The 22,807-nt window shown below is 33.5% G+C and overlaps 1 protein-coding gene across 1 annotated transcript in view; it reads left to right on the forward strand.

The window, feature by feature from the left end:
- The window catches only part of Trpgamma (Transient receptor potential cation channel gamma), a 291,674-nt gene that overhangs the window by 184,289 nt on the left and 84,578 nt on the right, over positions 1-22,807 (forward strand). The window lies entirely within an intron of this gene.

The raw sequence follows: 22,807 nt of genomic DNA on the forward strand, positions 1-22,807 counted from the left end.
CATATATATAGCTTTGGGGATGCTGTGAGGGGAATTTTTTTAGGGATGGGAAGGAGAGAATGTTCTGGAAAGGAAAAAGGTATGAGGAAAAAGTAGGATACTGGAATCAATGTGTCCAGGAGTGACGGACGAGTGAATCCATCCCTCCCATTGCAAAACAAGGCGATGGGTCGAAAGGGAGTCCGGCTGGGGAGGTCAAAAGGTCTCTCTCAACTATTCTCTCCGGATCCGACCCGCCACACAGTAGGTGGGCAAACTCAGCCGCCGCCAAGATCTAGACAATGAACACCCCACCCCATGAACTAGGGCATCCCTTCTAGGTGACCTATGGCAGGGGTGTTGGTTATCTAATAAATGGTTCCCAGGTGGCGGTACCCATACCCGCCTCACAAAATGGTATGGATGATAACCTAGACTAATGTCTACTGAAATTTTAAGCCTTTAATTTCCTTGTTTGTACGTAATCTGCTGATTTTTGCATTCCCATTTCATTTCCTTGTATGCGTATGTCGTAAAAAGATTTTGAAAAACTCATTGACGTAGTGTCATTATAGTAACTAGTTTGCTTATTTCGTGTGTTCTACCCGTTGTACCTAAGTATGCTGCCTCGCATTGTTATTACACGACTTCTAAATGAATATTCATTTTTCAGAGATATTAAATATTGGCATGTTTGATGCTTTGTACAAACATTAAGGCGATCAGGTTTGGGTATTGAATAATCGACTTGGGAATTACGTTACAAGAAATACAAGAGCATTATCACGAATACTCTTTACCTCGGGTTTCTTGGATTTTTTAGGTAACTTTGAAAGAGTTCCGTTGAAAACGTTTTCATTTATGAAATATAAACACATAATGGCTCACCCTTTTCTCCCATTATGTGGCAATCTTTATTCTTATAGAGATAGGCAGTAAGTAGGCTGCCTTGCTTTGGTATCCATTTTCAAGGAGCACAGAGCTAACGACCGTGCCATCGATTTGAATATTCAAGTATTGTAATAGGCTTTCAAATCCTCGCTTGCTATTTCATTTTGTTTTTCCGTTCGCCGATTGTTTTTCCGATTAAATTACTTTTTCGATCTTTTGGACTCGCTCCAAAAAACATCAATGGTCGCTTTAAATGAGGCGATAAATGCAACAATTCAAAGTGGCGTAACCGCAGAATTCAATCCACATTCATTTTTTGATGTTTCTATTTGAAATAAAGGAATTCCAAAACTGCATTTTATTTTAACAAACATTGAAGTTCCTACGGTTGCCGCAGTTAGTTTGAAAACAAAATTGTCAATGTAAGTAGAAACTCATTTACAGCATTATAAAAACAGAGTAAAATGACTTTGTTGTTAATACCATTTAGGTATTGTATATATTTTAAATATATAAAACCAACCGGTTTCAGTTCACCCTGAACCTTCATCAGGGTTATATAAAAACGTATTGTATGTTTTTACATAAACCTGATTGTGAACCGAAACCGGTTGGTTTAATATATATTGAACTTATAAACAAAAAATGGTGTTAAAAACAAAGATATTTTATTATCATTATTTATATCAACAAAGTGTTGGCTTCTTGAGAAAAAATGTAAAAAAAATTTAAATGTCTTAAACATAAAAACCTTCACATTAACCGATGAATTCAGTGGCGCAGCTGTTTTCCTGTTGAGATTAAATTACATTTCACCACTTATTTTCATTAAGAATAAATGACAGGATTAGCTCAATAAAACCAGCTACGGCTCGTTAATCTGTCACAATAAAGAACTAAGTGTACAAAGTGAAAAACCGAAATTAATTTGTCTACAAAATCGCCACTGATATCTCCCTCGCATTAGTGGTAAAGCGCGTACTTTCTCGCAAAGTTTCCTTGTTCTAGACAAGCCCTCTATATATAATAGATCCCGTGAGAGCTGCGTGTCACTCTTCTCCCATCTCGCTATCTCTTCTTCCTTTATTTATGGAGCTCGTCTATACTCATTAATGACTGACAATTGAAGGCTCATAAGATCTACGAGCCAAATAAAGCTATTTCGTTAGCTTCCTTGAATTTGATTTAGGTACCAGTTATAAAAAACCTACTTTTAACGCGCACAGTACTGTCCGTGATTTTAAAATTAAATAACTAAGGAAGTCTTAAAGGTATGCTATATATGTATTTATTTATTTATTTTATTTTAATATTACATTTAGTTACAATAGTGACGTATTGCCCATCTCACTAGGTGTGTAACGCCTGTGTTGGGATGGAAATTTACATAGTGGTTGTTAACTCGGTTTTAGATTATACAATATTGTGAAAATGTCACATAAAATCAGTATTTTTTTGTTTATTTTTAAATTATACAATTCAAGAAGGAATGTAAAAGATGAGGGCGAAGCGATAATAATTTTAGGTAATTAATTAATAAAGTTTCAGTTTGACCAAGAGGCATATTATACATATATATATATATATATATATATATATATATATATATATATATATATTGTCCTCTTCCCGTATTATGTTGATCCAGTAAGAAGTTGTTAGACTAAGTTGATCCACCTTAAACACCATATAACTTGGCTATTATGGAATACATCTGAATGAATTGACAACAGTGGTACAATAATTATCAATGTTGCCAGTTTGCCAGAAAAACCATTTGATATACTGTTAGTAAAATTTTCAAAATTTGTATGGAAATCGGATGCATAATTTATGTTGATCTACCCAAATTGGCATACTTATGTTGATCTCATATATTTTGATCTATTCCCGTAGTATGTTGATCTACCCAAATTGGCATACTTATGTATGTTGATCTCATATATATTGATCTCTTCCCGTAGTATGTTGATCCAGGTAAGAAGTTATTAGACAAAGTTGATCTGTGTCCCTATATATGGTTTTACTAAATGAACCAATCAAGGGGCAATCGGTGGACTGTTCATCACAAGGTTTTATGTGATTCCGTAATCTTTTGTGATATTGAACTCAAAGTATTAGTCTCTAGAGTCGAATATCGCATGAAATGACTGTGAAATGGTACCGTTTCAAATCAAAATGACGTGTGTTGCTTGAATTGTTTATAAGAAATGTATGCGTATTTAGATCTAAACGAAAATTTCGCAAAAACAAATCCATAAAAAAATCATAACTTAGCAGGGGTACACGGGTTCATAGGGTGAGGTTTGTCTAGGTCCTGGCGGCGGATGCGTTTTCCCATCTACTGCGTGGCGGGCCGGATCGAAATAAACTGGTTGAGGGATACCTTTCGACCATAAAAATCCAAAATGGCGGCAAAAGGAATAGTGTTATGTAGGAAATTTTGAACCTGTATCTTTTACCATCTCTCCTGATTACGCTTCGTGACTTAGTAGGGGAGGCCGGGTTCTTGGTTATAATGGGTAATTAATGGATGATTGGACGCGGTTGGAGCTAACTAAAAACTGTCCAAAGAAGCGAAGCTAGCAGTCCACAATGGAGTGCTGGTACCTACCCTAATATATGTTGCTTGAATTGTTTATAAGAAATGTATGCGTATTTAGATTGAAACGAAACTTTCGCAAAAATCAAATCCATAAAAAATACCTACTGCGTGGCGGGCCGGATCGAAAGAGACTGGTTGAGGGATACCTTTTGACCATCAAAATCCAAAATGGCAGCAAAAGGCATAATGTTATATGGGAAATTTTGAACTTGCATCTATTACCATCTCTCCTGATTACGCTTCGTGACTTAGTAGGGGTGGCCGGGTTCTTGGTTATAATGGGTAATTAATGGATGATTGGACGAGGTTGGAGCTAACAAAAAACTGTCCAAAGAAGCGAAGCTAGCAGTCCACAATGGAGTGCTGGTACCTACCCTAATATACGGAAGTGAGGCATAGAACTGGCAGAAGAAGGCTGAAAGTAGACTGAATACTGTAGAAATGAGATCCCTGAGGCATATGTACGGTAAAATCATGTATGACAAAATGTGCGTATGCTGTGTCTATTCTACAGATATTTTATTAGAGCCTGTTAAAAGGAGCTAGCAGCATTGATCCCCGGTGCACCGTGCACGTGCTTGATACTCGACGGACCGAGCGGAATACACGTTCACAGTTAAGTTGATGTTATCTATACATATATGAACGGGTCGTTTCTCCGACTCGTTTTATCGTAAGTCGGCTCGCATGTGGAACGAGCTATCAATATAATCCGGGCCTCTTTAAGACCCGCATTAATAAATTCATTCCTACAGCCCCTACCTTAACCCGCCTCATAACGCTGCCCAACCGGTTGGCGACATTGTTTCTATGTATTTAACGTGTAAAGACAGGGGCGCTCTAGTGAGAGGTGTCACATAAAAAAATCATACCGCCGAATTTGAATATGGAGACTTACAAAAACTTCCGTCTGGAGCCAGTGAGACTATGGCATCCTCAAAGGAGACCTCAAAGGAGATGACGAGGAGGAAGGTGGGAGAGTACCTGGCTATTCAGATATAACCAAACACTAATTGTAAAATAGTGCAAATTAATTTTAATAAAATTTATTTGGACCCGCGACCTACGGATTGCTAGTCGAGAGCCACCTCAAGTAGTTTGATATGTTTGGTGACTTAGCAGGAGTGCCCGGGTTTATGGGGTGAGGTTTGTTCGGTTCTTGGCGGCGGATGCGCTTGCCTACCAAATGCGTGGTGGGCCGGATCGATTAATCCTCTTTCAACGCATCGCCTTGCAACGCAGTAGGAGAGTTGGAATCTTATGTTTATCACTCGAACACACTGACCCCCAGAATACTACCCACCCATCCATACCTATTTCCTTCCCAGAACTCACTGACCTTCCTTTCTTTCAAAATACCCCCAACACAGCATTCACAAAGATGACATAGGCCTTGAGGGTTACGATTTTCCTTAGGGCCTCCTGTGTGGAGACGATGTAAAAAAATACAAAAAATAAACAACTATCTCGCTAAAACGTTGGCGGTGACTAATGGTAGGTGTATTGGTTATCTAATATATTGGCTCCCGGGGCGGCGGTACACATAATTGTAATAATTCTCGAGGGCTCTGATGTACAGACATTATGGCTCCTGTTGATTGACGAACATATACTAAAACATCGTTGGTTGGAATCGGTGCTTGAAATGACTTTAGCCATGTTTAGTAAAAAACAAATTGGAATAAATTTTTCAGCAATTTCAATTTAAAATTTGAAAAATTAAATTCTCACCAATCTAATCACCGCAATTTTAATAGGCACATATTATGGATATTACGCTTTGTTTCAACTTAATCATTACAAGAAACGTACGTCGGGAGAGATGGTAAAAGATACATTAAAATAAAATTTTATTCAATCAATGTTCAAAATTTCTCTTATAAAATGACTTAGACAAATCTCACCCCATGAACCCGGGCACCCCTGCTAAGTCACGAAACGTAGTAAATGATGCATTAAAGTTACATTTTTGTTTAATCAAGTTCAAAAGATTTTGTTGATCTCATATATATTGATCTATTCCCGTAGTATGTTGATCCAGGTAAGAAGTTATTAGACAAAGTTGATCTGTGTCCCTATATATGGTTTTACTAAATGAACCAATCAAGGGGGCAATCGGTGGACTGTTCATCACAAGGTTTTATGTGATTCCGTAATCTTTTGTGATATTGAACTCAAAGTATTAGTCTCTAGAGTCGAATATCGCATGAAATGACTGTGAGATGGTACCGTTTCAAATCAAAATGACGTGTGTTTCTTGAATTGTTTATAAGAAATGTATGCGTATTTAGATTGAAACGAAAATTTCGCAAAAACAAATCCATAAAAAAATCATAACTTAGCAGGGGTACACGGGTTCATAGGGTGAGGTTTGTCTTAGTCCTGGCGGCGGATGCGTTTGCCCATCTACTGCGTGGCGGGCCGGATCGAAAGAAACTGGTTGAGGGATACCTTTCGACCATAAAAATCCGACTCGTTTTACCGTAAGTCGGCTCGCATGTGGAACGAGCTATCAGCATCTGTTTTTCCTCGTCCATATAATTCGCGCCTCTTTAAGACCAGCATTAATAAATTCATTCCTACAGCCCCTACCTTAACCCGCCTCATAACGCTGCCCAACCGGTTGGCGACATAGTTTCTATGTATTTAACGTGTAAAGACAGGGGCGCTCTAGTGAGAGGTGTCACATAAAAAAATCATACCGCCGAATTTGAATATGGAGACTTACAAAAACTTCCGTCTGGAGCCAGTGAGACTATGGCATCCTCAAAGGAGACCTCAAAGGAGATGACGAGGAGGAAGGTGGGAGAGTACCTGGCTATTCAGATATAACCAAACACTAATTGTACAATAGTGCAAATTAATTTTAATAAAATTTATTTGAACCCGCGACCTACGGATTGCTAGTCGAGAGCCACCTCAAGTAGTTTGATATGTTTGGTGACTTAGCAGGAGTGCCCGGGTTTATGGGGTGAGGTTTGTTCGGTTCTTGGCGGCGGATGCGCTTGCCTACCAAATGCGTGGTGGGCCGGATCGATTAATCCTCTTTCAACGCATCGCCCTGCAACGCAGTAGGAGAGTTGGAATCTTATGTTTATCACTCGAACACACTGACCCCCAGAATACTAACCACCCATCCATACCTATTTCCTTCCCAGAACTCACTGACCTTCCTTTCTTTCAAAATACCCCCAACACAGCATTCACAAAGATGACATAGGCCTTGAGGGTTACGATTTTCCTTAGGGCCTCCTGTGTGGAGACGATGTAAGAAAATACAAAAAATAAACAACTATCTCGCTAAAACGTTGGCGGTGACTAATGGTAGGTGTATTGGTTATCTAATATATTGGCTCCCGGGGCGGCGGTACACATAATTGTAATAATTCTCGAGGGCTCTGATGTACAGACATTATGGCTCCTGTTGATTGACGAACATATACTAAAACATCGTTGGTTGGAATCGGTGCTTGAAATGACTTTAGCCATGTTTAGTAAAAAACAAATTGGAATAAATTTTTCAGCAATTTCAATTTAAAATTTGAAAAATTAAATTCTCACCAATCTAATCACCGCAATTTTAATAGGCACATATTATGGATATTACGCTTTGTTTCAACTTAATCATTACAAGAAACTTACGTCGGGAGAGATGGTAAAAGATACATTAAAATAAAATTTTATTCAATCAATGTTCAAAATTTCTCTTATAAAATGACTTAGACAAATCTCACCCCATGAACCCGGGCACCCCTGCTAAGTCACGAAACGTAGTAAATGATGCATTAAAATTACATTTTTGTTTAATCAAGTTCAAAAGATTTTTTAAGCATGGATTTGACGTTTTTGAAAGTTCCATTTCAATATAAATACGCGTGAGGCAGTCTATCCTCTTTAAGTACAGAGTCATTTTCATAGAATATGGATGTTCTAACGGAATCTAAAAAGTACCACAACGCGCGCGAAATTGGCGGTTACAAGTTACAACACATGCAAGCGGTCAAGTTTGTCAGAAATATATAGATCAACAAAATAAATCGTGTAAAATGTATATGCGACCGAAAAATGGGCGTGGCTTACAGCAAAATCTCGATGACACAAGTTGATCTGTAGGGATTTACATATGTATGCCAGCTTGGGCAGTGGATCAACATATCCGGGGTGGATCAACAAATGCAAACGGATCAACATATACCTGGCGTACCGTCGCGCGAGATCAACATAGTACGAGAGGGGATAAATATATATATATATATATATATATATATATATATATACACAGTAGGCACACTTTTTAGTATGTTATGAAATTCTTCTAATGTATGTTTTTATTGGAGGTATCAATAAAAATATACATTTAAATTGATGAAGCAGGATATTTTTTGAACATAATTTTTTCAGGTTTGGAACATTTAGGACGGGTTGTTTCGGAGAATCTGAACAATTCATCAAATTTCAACGTTCATTTTCAAGTTCTGTAAAAGACTTATTCAAGTTCTGTTTTTATATCATTGTAGGCTAGTTGCTTGACAAAATTGAAATAAAAACAGAACTTGAAAAAATCTTTCACAGAACTTGAAAATGAACGTTGAAATTTGATGAATTGTTCAGATTCTCCGAAACAACCCGTCCTTAGTGTCTTAAAAATAAAATCAGTATTCGTTCTTAATGGGACTTTTAGAATAACCTTCAGAATTATTTTTTTAATCTTTACTAATTTTTTTTTTTTTACTTTATTTATTTTCATTTCTTTACATATATTATACATAATAATAGACAGTAAATAATAACATAATATATATTACCAAAATTGTATACACAAGAAATGAAAACCCACTAAGGCACTGCCTGAGTGTGGGTAATATAAAACCATTACTATATTTCAAGTACCTAAGTATAATATATATAAGTAGAAAAAGTTTTTTTTATTGATAGTTATTATAAAAGTAAAGAGAAAAGATTATGTTTATAAAGTTTCAGCAAGTGAGTTGTAGAAAGGATCAATAAATTTATATAAAAAGCGTTTCAATATCTGCGTCATTCAGCCATAATTTTACCTCCTTAATATATTCTATTGTTTTATTTATCATTTGAGTTTGTAGTGGTAGAATGTTAAATGTACGAGGACCAATGAAACTGCTATGTGTCTGCATTAATTTAGTATTTGTTTGAGGGGTGTAAAATATATTATTTATTCTTTTGCTCATTCTGTTTTCATTAAATTTGAAATTATTTTTGTTTTTAAATAAATATTTCATAGTTTGTAATATAAATAATTTACGAATGCTAAATAATTTAGATTCTTTGTATAATAGGTCGGTCGAGAATGTTTTATTTTTGTTATATATGACTTTAATTATGTGTTTTTGAATTATTTGTAGGGGCTTAATAAATGTATCAGGTGCACCACCCCATCCTATTATGCCATAAGTGATTGCAGATTGCACCAGGGAGAAGTAGATCATTTTCAATTTTTCAGCGTTTAAAATTTCCTTGAGTCTATAAAATATGTAGGTAAGATATCTTAGTTTCGAAGTGGTTTGATTAATATGTGATTTCCAATTAAGATTAATATCTATTGATACTCCTAAATATTTTATATTTTTGACATTAGCGAGTTCGTTGCACAGGAAGCACATTTCTTGATTGCAAGTTGTATTATGGATTCTAATTTTAAGGTTGTCTTTTGGTTTGTTTTTTATGTTTTTGTAAAAAGGTAGGTAAAATGTTTTGCTGTAGTTTAAGACAAGTTTGTTGTATTTTAACCATTTTGAAACAAGTGAAATACATACAGTTGCTTTCGAAAAAGTTTCTGTCCAATTATTACCATCCACTATTATTGCCGTGTCATCGGCGTAAGAAACAATTTTACCAGGGATTACAAAATAACATAAATCATTTATATAAATTAAGAATAAAATCGGGCCAAGCACAGTTCAATTGCTCCAGGCAAGTATGTGTGGCACTGCCCCAACTGATAAAACCATATTCAAGAGACGATTGAACAAGAGCACAGTAAACTTGTTTCAGTTGTTTTGTATTTAAAATATCCCTAACATTTTTAAAGAAATAGATGAGTTTCCTCAGTTTTGTCGTTAGGTTTGCGACATGTACATTCCATTTAAGGAGATCGTCTATTTGAATACCAAGATATTTAATAGTATCAACTCTACTTATCGAAGGACAAGTACATGGGGTTATTACGGGGTTGCAGCTGAATACACCAAAACAATGGAACAAGCTCTCAGCAACAGATTCCATAGTCGCTGGATTGGCCAGAATGGTCTTGTTTTAGTACACATTTATTTATTTCGTTTTAAAATCACCTTTTACGATGATTTTGTATCAACCCGAGCATTATTAGACAGCAATGTTTACTTTCGTGTTTTCCGTTGTTGTTTCAGAGCTTCAATCTCTTTCATCTCAAATTATATATGACTGTGTGCCAAATCCTCACTATTTATTAAAGATTGAACTTTGGTTTGCATTTTCAATAACAAATCACCGACGCTTGTATTATTTGTTAAAATTTCTCTAGCCCGTTGAATTAACGTCAATCCAAAGAATATGTAACAAAAATTCTACAACGAAAGTCAAAATTCCTCTAATTCGCAGAATGAGGGATAGCAGCCTTCAGTCTGAGTAAATATTGTATTCCCAACAAGCTGCTGTAATTTAACGGAGTGAGAAGTTTCTGTACCTCGGAGAGGTCTAATGAAGTCAGTTGAGACCTGTATTCCGCTTACGAGAACATGATTCAACGCGAACATGAACCGACATCCTACGTTAAAAAAGCACTGAAAAATTTCACCTGACACCGGCAAAGCAAGCAGATAATGATAATGTGCTATGAACACTGTAAGGGATAGACCGTCTGACAGGGCATTATTTTGCTAGCGAAAAAACCGCATAGTGATAACTTTCTTTTATTTTCTGTATTTTTCTTTTAAATAAAATACACGGTATTTAATTGACATTTATAAGACATTGATTCAAGATATTGAATCGCCATACTACAACTGCTTGTTTCGTGGTGACCAATACATTATTGTTATTTTGTATAAAGTATAAACAATATAATTTAAGATTTTGGGCTTTACCAATAAACGTGTTTCAAACCCCCTACACAACCTCTAATCAACCCTTAATGTAGAGTAATGATTGTATCTCATCTGTACAAAATCTAAAACATTCCCATTAGTAAGGGGGTAAAAAATAAACATTATGAATAGATGTATTTTTGAATTAACTTCTTCGTAAAAATGCCGTTATTCAAATCTACAAGTGGTAAAATTTCGTAAAATTTTCAACAAAATCAAATTAATTTTTTTTTTTAAATCCCTTTTTTGGATTGCAATGCTCCAAAAATGATTTTTTAAGTAAAAAAAAAATAAGAACAAGATTAGTAACCATGTTGGGAAGAGACGAATGCAACAAACTAAATCAATATAAACATTTATAAAGAGAATAGGTAAATATGATAATTAGATAAGAACAAGATATGTAACCATGTTGGGAAGAGATGAATGCAATAAACTAAATTTAATATAAACATTTATAAAGAGAATAGGTAAATATGATAATTAGATAAGAACAAGATATGTAACCATGTTGGGAAGAGATGAATGCAATAAACTAAATTTAATATAAACATTTATAAAGAGAATAGGTAAATATGATAATTAGATAAGGACAAGATAAGTAACTATGTTGGGAAGAGATGAATGCAAAAAAAATTAAAAATTAAATTAAGATAATATATTGAAATATGAAGTAAGCATAAATGAGAACAAAACGGAGCATTAGCATTTCGGTAATTTAGTTTCATATACTACGGAGATAAATGTATCGAGGTGCTGCAAGCCTCGATTGAAAATATAACCACAATGTTTTTGCTGGTAAGGAATATTTGTATGAGATGAGTGGTGAGAATATTGAAGAGTAAAGTATGAAATTACACATTGTCCTCACAATTATAGTGATAAAACCATATAATTTTAGTAAAATAACATGTAATTTTTCACGTTGTCACAAAATATAATATTGGAAAGCATTTTTTACCTTGTTTTAACCAGCGAAAACGATACATTTCTTCATACGTCGTTATCATTTCAAACTCTGAAAATGATTTATGACTCTTTTTCTATTACTTTTCCCTATTCTTGGAACAGTGAGTAGGTAGTTACTAGAACTATTCCTACAAATTTAATAGGATGTTTTATTGTATGAGCGGTGCTACACTGAATTCAGTGAATTCTTTCTGCCACTCGTACCTGAGTTTGGAAACCTTTAATTGGAACATAAGTAGGTCAAATAACCACTATGTAGAAGTTAGAATTATTCGTTATAAAAGAATGAGACCCTTACACGGAGAAAGCTTAAAAAATATTCGTTTTCCTGTTAAAAATGGGACTACAGGACGTAACAAATAAATTGAAAGAGTTCATAACAAAGTATCAGCCAAAAGCGAATGTTTTATGAGGAACACATGTTCATACAAATACTGATAGTGATATTAACATAATAATATGTATTAGGAAAAGAACACGTGTTCTTGATATATTCTGAATGACTAATATTTTATCAGTAAGCTGGCATACTGTCACATTTTTAACATAATCATTTTTAATAGTAAATTAAATGAAAATACGTGGTTTTAGGTCACTTTATTCTTAAATTTGATCTTTTTTGTTATTTGTTTTTGGGGTGTTATGCCGTGTTGCGCTAACTCCTTCTTTAGCCAACGTTTCGGACAACTTTACAGTGTCCATCATCAGGGCCGATGTGTCGACACTATGTGACACTATGTTGACACTATGTGATAGTTATAAAAAATAGTATTTTCATTTAATTTATTTGAAATTTCAAGTCACAATGTGTTTGCTTTTGTTGAAAAAAAAAATTAAATAATAATAATAAATAACCATTTTTCTCCGTGTATTATTCGTTCTAGGTCATAATACTAATGCACTTACAACTTCGACGGTATCCATATTTCATCGTTTATTAATTATAAATGCAGCTGTGATAACCTTTTATTAAAGACATTACCTAGTCTGACCTATTGATAACACATTGATATTTACTTTGGATGATTCGATTCTGATAATATAATGTGACAATTACCTGAATGTTCAGGGAAAAGATTTTCACTTTCCGTCACAAATTTTATAGCCCGAGCAGGAAATGGACCAGAAACACTTTTCAGATGGGATGAACATTGAACAGGTGGTGGCTTTCAATGACTGAGTCAGCTACCTACACACCCCATATGCCAGGTACCTGCTGGCACGTTTATCATTTTACAACCTCGATGCTAAAATTTAAAAAAAAAACTCAGTTTATTACTAAATTAGCGACACTTTTTTATGTTTTCAACGCTTTTATTGGCCGTTTTAAAATGTCGGTTAAAAGTTAGCAGCTACTCTGCTTTTAAAATCCATTTTTTCTTTTTCGGTACTCATTTTTATATAACACTAGCTGGGCTATATAGGATTTATATTAGACTAGATGAGCTATATTGGATTTAAATTCGGTTAATACGTTTAGCCGAATTATAAATATTACCGCTCCTTAATGAATGTCATTACACGGAGAAAAATGAGGATTGCTAATGTATTAAAATCCTGTTAATAAAGGGACTGTAGGCAGTTTCCTAATAAACTTTTAGTACACTCATAATATATCGGAATACGTTTTCATGCACCTGCGTTTGTCCTAATAATGTCGAAGTGTGAAAATGCTAGAATTTTTATGAACATGTGTTCCGATGTCGCGATAACACATTCATATTTTAATAAAGGCCTGTAATCACGTTTTTAAACGTATTACAATAAATTTTAAGAGATTGAAATAAATTATCAATATTTAATATCAGTTTTCGCCGTGTACAATTAGACGGATTTTTGTCCACGTGAAAATTCAACGAATATTCTCTAATTTTGTCCTTCAATCACACGGCTATAAACATCCACTGAAAGTTTATCACTATAACTGTGGGACAACTATGTGCCAGTCTGTATCTGAAAGTAGCACCTGTTTCCGACGCTTTAAAGTTGCAAAGCTCTCGACAGAAATTAATAATGTGATTATAAGTTGGGACAGCAAATTAATGTCAGCAAAACAATTGTTATTGCAGCTAAGCACTGTAGAAGTGATGTAAAATATTTAAGTAAAATCACGAGCCTTGCATTCCCTTCTGAATCGTATTTGATAAGAAGCTTCCCCTCTTTGATCCGAGTTCACAATAGTTTGGAATTTCATAAGACTCTTTTCGCGACCAGGTGAATAAGCAAGTGGGAAAATGTACCCCCAAATAATGGCACAAACCTTGACTACGTGATCTCTCATCCCTCTCAGATAAGCCGAGTCTGTAGGACTCGGGGGAAACATCACTGTAGCTGAGAGAGATAGCGAGACGATACCTAAACCCCGGAACCATTTCAGATTACATGTCATAAATCCTTAAACTTAGTACGTTAAATTTCGAGTATGTATTGTTGTTTTAGGGAGTAAATTATTCATGTATTTCGTGGGAAAATTTGGTTTCAAAATAGTTTGTCTTTCGTCCCAGTTGACTTCGGAATTCCTAAGCATTCGTAATTTACTGTCGAGTTGACTCATGGTTGCAAAACTTAAAATTGATGGCGCAGTATTATGGAAAACATAAAATTAATATTTCCAGTCACTTAACTTGTGATCCTTGTCAAAGTGCCAAAATTAATAAAAAATATATGTACTTGCCATTGAAAAGTAACCCCTCTATACGAATGGATTTATGGAGGGACCATAAAATCTAAATCAATGAATAAAAGGCATGATAATCAGATCACTTAGGTTTTATTGGTCAGTTCATTTGTTATTTACTTGTCCAAATAGTCCCGAAGTATATTTCTACCTTGAGTTTTTAACAACAAATTAATAAAGACGGGTTATTATTTTGTTTACACCTTATTTCACTTGCTATAACAAACTTTTCGGTTGCATTCTCTGAGAATTTTATTTACCATTTTACTATCGTTTCTCGTTAGAGTTTATTCAGTGCAATGCCGTTTCATGTTTTAATTTATTCGTCTCCAAGAAAAATATCGCATTTTTTTCTTGAACTATACTCTTCACTCTGAGCACGGAACCCATTTATATGCAAATTCTGAAGATCGCATTACGTCCAAGTGAAGTTAAACGCTATTTTACTAGTTGGAATACCATCGTAATATATCACCGAAGTGGTAAATGGTTAGAAGCTTTTTGTGAGCGTTTTCCGCGCTCCCGAAGCAAGCTCGATTTTACCTTACTTGATAAAACATTTGTAAAAATTTCAATTCTTTCTTATGTTGGCTTGCGTAGCGCTTGGAAGTCAAACGATCTTATTCAAATTGGCGGCATCATTTCAATCATTTTTTATTGCACCTTTCAGTCACATTTTTTTTTTATTTCACTGTTCATTTATTTCTATTGTAATATTTTTAATTACGTATTTCACGTATATAGCAGACTGGGATTGCATTATCCTCCTAGTCCTGCTAGATTAAAAACTTAAATTTAAAAAATTAAATAGTTACTCTTTTCTGCTCAGTGCGTATAATACTAATTATTACATACTTAGAATATGGCCCATACCTACTGCCTACATATATTCTTTTAAAAAATATCAAATCATTACCGAGCTTTTTCTCAATTTACAGCTTTCTTTCGTTCAGAATAATGCTTACCTTATTATGAAATGATTTAATTTTGTTTTATTTTATAAAATTTTAACACTCTTTTATAGATTGTCAAAAATCAAACTTTGAAAATTATTGAACAAGTAACTAACCCATTTCACTTATTTATTTATTTATTCAAAAGCCATATAATGGCTTTTACAATACACTGATAGCCGAATTACAAGCGTACAATGGTAAATAGGATAATAATAGCTATAAATTAAAGAACAATTATGTGTAAACAAAAACACTATTGCAAGTGATGCAGTTATTAATATAAGTGCAGTAAGACAATGCATAATTCAAAAGACATATATACCAGTGTAACAATAGTTAACCACTTTACACTAGGTTTGGATATGGTTTTTATAGATTGTCAAAAATCAAACTTTGAAAATTATTGAACAAGTAACTAACCCATTTCACTTATTTATTTATTTATTCAAAAGCCATATAATGGCTTTTACAATACACCGATAGCCGAATTACAAGCGTACAGTGGTAAATAGGATAATAATAGCTATAAATTAAAGAACAATTATGTGTAAACAAAAACACTATTGCAAGTGATGCAGTTATTAATATAAGTGCAGTAAGACAATGCATAATTCAAAAGACATATATACCAGTGTAACAATAGTTAACCACTTTACACTAGGTTTGTATAAGACCTGTCATAAGACGAAGTATGAGGTGAAGTGAGGTGAGTTATTGTTACCCACAAAATTAATTGTACTTGGAATAGCTGAGTAGGCATCGCAACTTGGCATTAACAATTCAGGGCTGTCAGCGATTCAATGATACTTATAAATAAGAAATAATATTTTGTATGTTAGTTAACACTATAAGATATCGAGGAGCGATTCACAAGAATATTATCATTCCTGACATTGATTATTGTGTTTGAGGTTTGTTATTATAGCCTTCCTATAACTATATTCCGTGCAATTGAACACATCTACTACTTCTGAGAAAACTTTGCGAACTGCATGAAAACTAGGTATAAGCGAGTATCGAAATGACTCAGTCCTGATATTTTGTTGCAATTAAAAAGATTTTTGGATCCACTAGTTCTTATAGGTATATGGAAGGTAATTCGACTTAATAAATCAAGGTTGTCTATAATACCATTAAAAAAATTATAAATAAAGTCGGAAAAAAGTCTTCTATCTGAGAGTTTTAATAAGTTTAGTTCTTTCATCAAGAGATTGTAGTTTATTGTTTCAATTGGTAGACCGAGTTTATAGCTAATGAATCTTAGGATTTTATGCTGATTTTTTTCAATGGAGTCAGAGTGGATTATGATGTGAGGGGACCAGACAGAAGAATTATATTCGACTTAACTACGAACTAAAGAAGAATATAAGATTTTTATGTTTCCGTGAATAATCAACTCAAGGACGCTGTTTACTGCAAATGTATATATTTAATTTTTTTATCAAACTCTTGAACATAATGTTACAATTCAGGTTTAACATAGCTTCAGTTTTCTATTTTTATTAGTCTTCCATTAAAAGCATTTGCTAGTGGATGGAAGAGGAGTGTAAATTTGCGAAAAATAATGGTATTAAAAATAATATAATGCATTATTTGGTGAAATAATGCATCATATTATTTCAACCATATTATGATATGGTGTGTGGTTTTTTTACGGTTAGATGGATATTTCAAATCAGGTGGCGGAAATGACGGTGCAAACTGAAAAAGTTCAGACAGAAAAAATTGTGTAAAATGAACATCAGAGCTCAAGGTTTAAAGATTTTTGATGATTAGAAATACTAGATTACTGCTTTATAGTTTAAAGCCATTTTGATTCTTGAATTTAAGTCTGGTAAAACCTTTCTTAGTTTCAGACAGTAACTATTTTGAGTTGAGCATAAAACATTTACTATTTCAAAGAAATTTTAAATTAGTTGGTTTATCTCAGGTTAGCATTTTGAACGTGGATTACATCTTTATAGTTATTGTACAAGTTTTTACATTCTTTCCACCATCAATCACCATTTCTAACATTTCGTTTTAATTAACCGAAATTTACGGTTCTTAACGGTTTATTACGATGTCAAAAAGTTTTTTAATGTCAACCCTTGGATGAAGTATTTTGGTTGGTCTGCAGAGCAAAGTCTTTAACGTGGCCTACTTTGATAACTATTGAAATAAACTCCCATAAGGATTTAATATTAATAAAGCATGGGTTAAAAAAGTAGTACAAGAAATTCAATATAAAAGTTACCTTAATCCAGTACATTTGTGCTGTATAGTTCATTGTCAATGAGTAAAAAATATAAATTTACCTTAATCCAGTATATTTGTACTATGTATATAGTTCATTGTCAATCAATAAAAATATAAAGTTACCTTAATCCAGTACATTTTTACTGTATAGTTCATTGTCAGTGAATAAAAATATAAATTTACCTCTATCCAGTATATTTGTACTATATAGTTCATTGTCAATCAATAAAAATATAAAGTTACCTTAATCAAGTATATTTTTAATATGTAGTTCATTGTCAGTGAATAAAAATATAAAGTTATCTTAATCCAATATATTTATACTGTATAGTTAGTTCATTGTCAGTGAATAAAAATATAAAATTACCTTAATCCAGTATATTTGACACAGTTAGTATTGAATGACCGTATACTAAAAATAAAACCGTTAAATAATATTACTTCTTTGGAAAGCCACTTTCGAAAATGATTTCTTCACCCAACCATTACGTCTAAGGACCTCTATCTCACCCCAAATCTCACACCATTACGGGGTTTAACAGGACACTCTAAATAACTTCAACTTAAAAAGTAGATCACTACTTTGAGTGAGTTCGAGGCTTCAAGAAAACGTTATATTATATATGTTATCTACATTTCTACATACTCGTTGGAAATTATTATATTTTATGCTTTATTTCTTCGATTTGAAAAGATTTATTCTTTTACTATACACTTATAATATTATTAGCGATTGAATATTTTAATAATTGTGAAGTTTTTTTTACATATCTGGCTCTTACCCTTCAAGAGTGTCCCAGGCCGTCATTTCAAATTATGGAGAGAGGGAAGGTGAATTTATATAATAATTTTATTCAAATGGCAAGTCTCGTAATTATATAAAGGACAGGAGTCGAGTTCAGGCTTAGAAGGGATGAAATATTGAAGGGAATGGTTGCAAATTGTATTGTTATTTTTTTATTACTTTTGAGGGTCATAAATTTTCCATCGGAGCCTTTGCCTTTTATAGAGGTATGTAGTAAACCAGAGTGTTCGTGAGTATCCCACAAGAGTCCCAACTGCTCCCAACCGTCTGGAGCCAGTGAGTATATGTCATCCTTAATTGAGGTATATTGTGGAGGAGAACATAGTTTGTAGGGGAAGAAGATGGAGAAGAGGAAGGTGAAAGAGTTCCAGGTTACTCAGATTTGGTCACCAAACATGGCTTAAGCCATTTCAAGAAGTGTTTCAATTCTGAATGGTGTTCTTTCACCCGGGCGATTCTGAGAGTATCTTCCACTCGTAAACATGTCGCAAATATTCGTATGCTATACATTAATTTTAAGAGATATAAATAATTTTTTAAAATTAAATTTAACAACCTTAAATTTAATTTTAAATTTAAATTTTGCAACCAAGAAATTAGCAATCGAGAGCCTCACCCCTCAACCACGGAAGACTTCAAATCCACGTAGATGAAGAGAAAGAAAAAAACTTTCCATCATTTTAGTTTGCCGTCAAGATCAAAGAACGTGTTTTAAAATCAACCCGTTCTGATTAGCAGAACGGTTAGCCTTATTGTTAAAAAATGTTTTCTGTAAATTGGGAAAGTGTAATATCATTATGTACAATTATTTTGCACATCAAAATTAGAAATATATATTCCTTCAAAGACACATCTTAACGGAAAGCAATTTAACCTTACTGAATGTTTAGCTAACCGTCTTTGGTCGAGGTAAAATTATGTGAGAGTGTTTTCCGTTGGTCGGAAGTATCCCTTCGACATTTTTTTCCTTTAAATCCCATTTTCCTCCAGAGACTTAACAAAATAACGTTAAGTTCAACGCGTCCTTTTTACCAGACTATTTTATATCCGGCATGTCCATATATACATATTATGTTTAAGTTTATGTCAGTGTACAGATATACGAGTATTTATCGGTATATGTCTATAAGTATTTGAGAGTGTATAGATATGTGTCGTAGAGTCAGTTCTATACAAAGACTGAACCTATAGATAATGAAATTTACCTGTATTTTACAGTGGTATGGGTCGTATGCGCACAATGTAGAATGAACAGACTAACTCATATATATATATACGATTCTGCAATTTAATTCCCTTTTTTAAATTAAATAACTTCAGAATCTTAACCATTGGAACGCCGGTCGGTCTCTGGAGAACATGCGAGCATTCTAATATGATCCTTATTAGAAGAATTTGCGATGCGACTTTGACTATAATACTTCGAAAAATGTATGAAAAACAAAATCATCCTCGTTTCGACTAATAAAACGTAAGATTCCACTAATATCATTTTGTTTAATGATCCGGCCTTCAACGGGTTAAGAGCGGCTCAATTTTGGATTTAAGACCAAAATGCGTAAGAAAAATCAATAATTATTTATTTTAATAAAAGTACAATTTATATTTTTTGTGGATGTGAACTGTTTTATTTATTTGTTTTGTTTCGATTATAAAATATAGGCCATTAAAAACCGTTTTTTCAGGTAATAGTAATAATTATAAAGTAATATCGTAATACAGTAATACACGACATATTTGGCTGCAACATAAATCGATCGTTTGTAATTTAAAGAAGAATATATTCTGAAGTTCATGAAAACGCATTAATAAACATTATTTTTTATTTTTTTTATTTCATATATAAATAGTAGAATTTTTTTTAATAATTATCAATTAACTGCTTAAATGTTTCAGTTTGTAAGAATAATGACAAATTTCGATCTTGTAGAAGTTTACAGTGGAAACTTCAAAGGATCGGAGCTCTGGAAATGATGCTGTTATCTGGAAGTAGTACTCACAAAATACCACAATTGGTGATGTCGTAGTCTCAGACAGTTGGGAACAGTTGGGACTTTTGTGCGGCACTCATATATACTAAATAGTAATAATTAATGGCATTAGACTTGACAACTTCATTAGACCGTAATGATTCGCAATAATCGATAGAAATATATTATATATTTGGTAACGTGTTGATCCTAAAAGCATTAGTATTCAGCCCATCTAAGAGCACTTCCCAGTTGGAGTATCATATATTTTATTCCTCATTAAAGTTTATACCGTCGTAAAGCGCTATGGATACGAATGCAAACCACACGGGACTAGAGTAAAGCAGGGAGTATCAATTGTTTTTTCTTCAGTCAATAAAAATATTCATTTTATAATTAACTGGCTGATCGCTGTAAAGTTTTGAGGTTGTGAATTCTAGCGTACCTGACAACTTGTGGTGCATTTTTAATGTGGAAATAATATTATTATATTGTAGTAAGCATTTGTTTCACTTGATCGTGTCATGTCGTTTTTGGGCGTCTTCGACTCTTCAACCATTCACTTCCAAGTCATACATTCTTTCTTTTTTTCGTTCATCACTGATGTCTTATTTTACTACACTTATATACGAGTATGTCTCATTCCAATGCAGAGATAATGCGAGTCTTCATCAGGCATCCCCCCATCAAATATTTGCTATAGTATATTTTATTTAGCTATAAAATGTTACATTTAATATATATAACACCTACGTACATACTTGTTACGTGGGCAATATTATACCGTTAATTAATAAATATAATAATGAATACCATTCTTTACTGTGTACATGTAAATACTGAAAAAAACTTCATTATATAGTATTTTATTTGACTCCATATCTCATTGCAATGCTTAGATAATGCGTTAAGTCTTCCTCGGGTGTCCCCGACTTACAAAACCACTATCCAAACACTCTTGACACTTATATAAACAATATTTTTAATTTTCAGTGAAACCGCTCCAATAGTTTTGAGTCTATAAGGGGACAAACAAAGAAACATTCATTTTTATGCATACAGATAGATAATTAATTACACATAGAAAAGCTATTAAAACCGAGAGACACTCAAACGAATTGGTTGGCGGATTCTGACAGCATTTCTACCTCGCGGGTTGCACACGGGTCACTACTGCGGTTTACAAAATAATTCATGTTTTCGGAAATTTTGTTAAATATTTGGATTACTATGGATTTGGTAATTTCATACCGACCCGAGTGGTATTGTCATTTCCGTTAACCGACAAAACCGAGATACGTTTAACATCACGCGTAACTCGTCAGATTTCGATAGTTTTGGAGGGCTTTAAAAAATGTTAACTTATTTTAAATTATTTTAACTACGTAATTGAAAATACCGTTATTTAAGTTAGAAAGTGAACATTCATAATAATAATAATAAAATGGCTGGCATTTCTTATTATACACACAATAAAGGCTTACCATTAACAATCTCTTAAATAATACGAAAATTTAAAAGATTTGAAGACGTTAAAAATACTTATTTTCATCCATAAAGTGGGAATTTTATGAACCCAATAATAAGATCGCAATTTCGAAATTAGCACTAAATGGGTTATTTCACAGAATTGGAACAATTCATCAAATTTCGAAGATAAAATTTTTATTTCTGTGAAAGTTCCATTCAAGTTCTGTAATTATTTCATCATGGGCCGGTTGTTTCACAGTAATCATATAATAGCATAACTGGAATATGACTTTCACAGATCTTGAATATTGAGAAAATACCTGCGACGACTGGGAGAGTAGAGGAAGAATTTAAAAAAATTTAGCAAATACCAGAAGAGTTAAGAAGAAGCAAAAAAGCAAAAAGAAACAAGAAAGGCAATTTGAAGCAAAAAGAAGCAAGAAAGCCAATTTGAAGCAAAAACAACCAATGAGAGGCTGGTAGAAGTAAGAAAATGCAAGAAGAGTCAAGAAGACAAAACACATGATTAAGTCAGAAGAACCAACAAGAAGCTAAAATAGGCTAATAGATGCAAGAAAATGCAAGCAGACGCTAGGAGAGACTGAAATAGTCAATGAAAAACCAAGAAAATCCAAGACTGAAGAAGAAACAAGAAGAGCCAGAAGAAACAAATAAAGTCAAAAATATGCAAGAAGAGACAAGAAGAGACAAAAAGTTCCAAGAGGAGGCAAGGAGAACCAAGAATAGCCAAAAATATCAATAAGATCCAAGAAGAGCCGAGCAGAGGCAAGAAGAAGTAACACATAATCAACGCTCAATCACGATTCCTTTATTTTTGCCAATGCTGAATTCCAACATTGGCTTATTATATACCGCTTTGTATACCGGTCGATTAAACATCAACCTACATTCCATCCTCAGAGCACGTGTACAAACAAATCAGCGCCCCCTGGTATACCGGTCCCACAGGGACAAAAGTGTCCTGGCAGGGGTGGTACAATCGTATCGTATCAACTAAAAACAGCAAAGAGATTTCGGAAAAACAAAAAACCTTCGTTTTATTATTTCATTATTTAATAAAAAAATATAAAAATTATTTATTTATTTGTAAGACACTACCAGTTTATACATAGAATGTGAAGATAAA

The sequence above is a fragment of the Hesperophylax consimilis genome, chromosome 5 (assembly GCF_061612785.1).
Source record: "Hesperophylax consimilis isolate HC1 chromosome 5, BYU_Hcon_1.0, whole genome shotgun sequence".
In the NCBI taxonomy this organism is placed as follows: Eukaryota; Metazoa; Arthropoda; class Insecta; order Trichoptera; family Limnephilidae; genus Hesperophylax; species Hesperophylax consimilis.